The sequence below is a fragment of the Propithecus coquereli genome, unplaced genomic scaffold, assembly GCF_000956105.1.
Source record: "Propithecus coquereli isolate 6110/MARCELLA unplaced genomic scaffold, Pcoq_1.0 Scaffold230, whole genome shotgun sequence".
In the NCBI taxonomy this organism is placed as follows: Eukaryota; Metazoa; Chordata; class Mammalia; order Primates; family Indriidae; genus Propithecus; species Propithecus coquereli.
In genome coordinates this window covers 2,042,926-2,047,011 of record NW_012147842.1, presented here as the reverse complement: position 1 = coordinate 2,047,011, position 4,086 = coordinate 2,042,926, and the positions used below count along the sequence as shown (strand labels likewise).

Here is a 4,086-nt window from a genome sequence, read left to right as displayed (position 1 = left end):
AAGCCAATAATTAATTATAATAATTTGAAATATTATATTGTGATGTTTATGAATAAAACATGCTAAACTATAAGCTAATATGTGAAAGGGAAAATAACGTTTGTTATCTTTTGGGGGGTATGCAAGAATGAGACGTATAGAAAGCCAAAAAGCTGATACATGTAGGAAAAATCTAGCCCCAACAATTCAATATTTTTCTATGGCTATGGGAGAAAAAGAACAGGATAGAAAATTAAGCTCCACCTATAATTCAAAAATTCAAATAAAAGATTAGTTAAAACCCAGAGATCTTAAGTTGGCAATTAGTTTTCATATTCATTCATTCCAATTCCTGTACAAAATTAAAATTTATGCTTCATAATGTTCTAGTTCTCTTTCTAAATTTCAGGTTAAAGTGCTAAGGAGCTATAAAATGCATAGTTGTTACCAGGCAAAAAAGAAGCTCATCAAATATCCCAAATAGGATTAATTAGCTATCAACAATTACTAAGAGTTTACATAATAGAGACGCAGGATAAAACACTGTCAAAGATATAAGCATTAGAAGCAGAATAAAAGGTGGTCAAATCTTGATTTTAAAATTATCATCTATTGTAATAATAGATATGGATATTAATATTTATATATAATAATTCTTTGGCAATTTTTCTTTTTGCATTTTACAGAATGAGAAAAAGAAATCCAAAAGGGGATGCCAATGTAAGTTTCTTTTTAATGAAATTGAATAACGCATGTAATGTTGCTAGCAGGAGTCTACTATAGTAAGTATTCAAGAAAACGAAATTCTTTATTAGGCCTGTGTGCTATTGTTAGTTTCATAATTCAGAATCACTAATCTCTTTATAATACAGTAGCATGTACCACTATATAAAATTTCAAAACTGATCTTGCCTTTCTGGCATTCTCTTTATCTTATTTTTATTGTCTTTTATCTAAAAGTATCTTATTGAGAAAGAAGAATCAATAGGTGAGGGAGGATGAGTCATGTTACGAAAATAATTTACTTTCCATTGGACGTTTGGATCTAGTTCATGTTACAGTGTTATTAGTCATTACAAGACTTTATAACACTTGATAGACCGATAGCCTTAGCTTAGATCTCACAAAATTTGCCATTAAATTTTGAAATTTACATTATTAAATCAGATCGATGAAGACTATCATCTCGCAATAGTTCTCCATAGAAAAATTCCTCTGTTGGAGGTAAACAATTCAGGGAGCATCAAAAACTTTACTTTTAATGTCCCAGCTTGCTCAGTCGTTTTCTTTCCATACTCAGGTAAAACTGTTCTACAAACATTTTAAAGTTAAAATAATTGATACAATGAACAAAATCATTTTCGTTACTAACAAAAAAATAGGGAAACATGGTGTAAGCTTTTCAACATTTAATAGAAAGTATTATTTTTTAAAACTCAAACATGCCAGGGACTTTGGGTATCATTATTTTAAGAACGACTGTCATAGGTATTTTCAGATTGGGGTCATTTGTCTCAGTGGTGCAATTTTGAGTTGTCTGTTCAACTGACATTTTGAGGCCCCACTAGGTGTCCCGCTTTCTGACTGGAGTCATATTTAGATGCCATGTATTGAGTTTGCCATTTGGGGGCATCTGAAACGAAGTTCCCCATCAGTAGCACTTGACCAAACTAACATTTATTAAATATATTCATAATAACCCAAATAGCACTAGTCAATAAGATAATATTTTTACCTTATTTACAAAGAGTGTTTTCAAATCTCTGGCAGAGAAGTTGTGTCCTCAAGGTCCAAATAATTTGGGAGATATACACATTAGAATGTAAAAAAGAAAAACAACTTTTTATTGAACTTGACTAACAGGCTCTGTGCTAAACCTGTAACATGGTACCACATTTCAATTGCACTGCAAGTTGATTTAGAATCCAGTCACATCTCCCTAGCCCCATCACCATCACTCTGAAGTGATTCGCCATCACCTCCCGTCTGGATTACTGTTACAGCTTCTTTAAGGACTTCCCGATTCTACTCACGCCCTTCCTACGGTCAGAGTCTCCACACAACAGGCAGAAGGATGCTATTAAAACAGATGTCAAATGTGTCACCTCACTGCACAGACCTACCAAAGACTCAGTGTTCTATTCCACACAAAGCCAACGTCCTTGAATTGCCAGAAAAATCCTACAAAATCCCTCTCCTCTCATTCACCCTACCTCCAGTCTCACCATGCTGGTTTCCTTACCTTTCCTCAAACTCCCTTCTTAGGGCCTTTATTCTAGCTGTTCCATCTGCCTAAAAGATTCTTCCTCCAGAAATCAGCAAGACTAATTCCTATTTCCTTCAAGGCTTTGCATCATTTTCTCCCTCTCAATGAGACCTACTCTGATCATCCTGTTTAAAATTATGCCTTCCCAGAACTCTTGACTCCTCTTACTCTGATGTACGTTTTTCTTTTTTCCATACTACCCATCAGCTTCTAACATACTATGTAATTTATTTATTCATTATGGTTAGCATATATTGTTCATATCCACCTTCAGAATCTAAATTCCACAAGGGTAGGAATTTTGTCTATTCACTGATGTATCCCAAGCTTTTAGAGAAACATAATAAATAATTATCACTGAGATGACTCTACGAATGAACAAAGTTTCTCATCAATAATATTTTTGAGTTAAGAAAATGATTCATATAATGGTTTTGTAGTTTTCCCAAAAGCACTTAACTTTTCATTAGTGGAGATAAGATTTGAATGCAAACATCATGATCTGAAAGCAGACATACTCAACTTCCCTGTTACACTATGACCCCTAGTTTCTGCTCTTTTGCACCATACTGTAATAATTCTTGCTTAGGTTGCGCGATTTGGTCCTGATTTGTGCACGCAGGGTTCTTTTAGCGAGCCCGCGTCCACTAATTACTCTGCCAGGGGGCAAGTCTCCAGATACCTTTGTGAGGGTTTCATTGCGTTTTGGCACTGAGCGTCGTGCGCCCCACTCCTTGGCTCGCTCATCTCCACCGCAGCCCAGCAGCCAGACGCGCGCCAGCTCCGTGCGGGTTGGAGCTGGCCGAGGTGCTGAAGCCACAGACTCCGACCCATCTGATCCTCATCCTGCACTAGCTCTTCGCCAGAGATGAAATCAATGTAGAGGAGGCGCAAGCCGTGATGGAAGTCTACAAAAGCGACTCTGCCGAGTGGGCAGTGTACGCCAAGTTCGATCCGTACAGGTATAGTTGAAATCTTGTGGATCGAGAGAATGGAAAATTTAATCTGATGATTCCATATTAGGGTGAAGGACGGCAGTAGTCATGATCACACCGACTCCCAGTGTTTTCTGAAGATGATACAGGGAAATCTAAAGGAGACATTATTTGCCTGGCCTGACAAAAATCTCCAACGAAATGGCCAAGAAGTCTGAAAGAATCTCGAGGGAAAACCACTGTGCCTACATCAATGATTCCATTAGCCAACATCCAGTGGAGAACATGGGCCATATAGAACCTGCAGTGAGCCTTCCCTTGTACAGTTCACCTTTTGATACAGGCCATGACTTTGATCAAAGAACGGGACATAAAAACAAAGTCACCAGGACATTCGGCAACAAATTTGGAATCAGAACTCCATTTACAACTTCAGGTTCAATGGAGAACAACTAAGGAACAACAAATCCTGAGATTTTACTTTAAGGTCCGCTGTACGTTTGCCTTGGACAGGAAGGCCACCCACCACTTGCTGCCAGTAATACACTTAAATGAGCCAATGCTTAGGTCTGCTGTAAGGCAGATGCTAATTACAAGGCTTTAGGTAAGCAAATAGTGCCCTGAGCTACTGCAGAAGAAAAATCACATTAAAGAAATAAGTATTATGATTTTTAAAGGCCAAATTACTTGCTCTCCTCGTTCTATCCTTTAATTCCATTGAAACCATACTTGGAGTGTCAGTGAGGGTTTTTATAACTTTTGGAAACACTTTGGTCTCTGATCATAATTAGCAAGTAAAAATAAGGAACCATAAACATAAAATGCCTGCTTTGTTACCTGAAGGACTAAATGTAGTTGTCTTTAATGTACTTTGTATGTTTTTAATACTTAGTTTTTCAAATCTCT

At 37.0% G+C, this 4,086-nt stretch overlaps 1 pseudogene; it reads left to right on the top strand.

The window, feature by feature from the left end:
* The first annotated feature begins 1,367 nt into the window (after positions 1-1,367).
* LOC105811198 lies at positions 1,368-3,636 on the top strand (annotated as a pseudogene).
* The last annotated feature ends 450 nt before the right edge of the window (positions 3,637-4,086 follow it).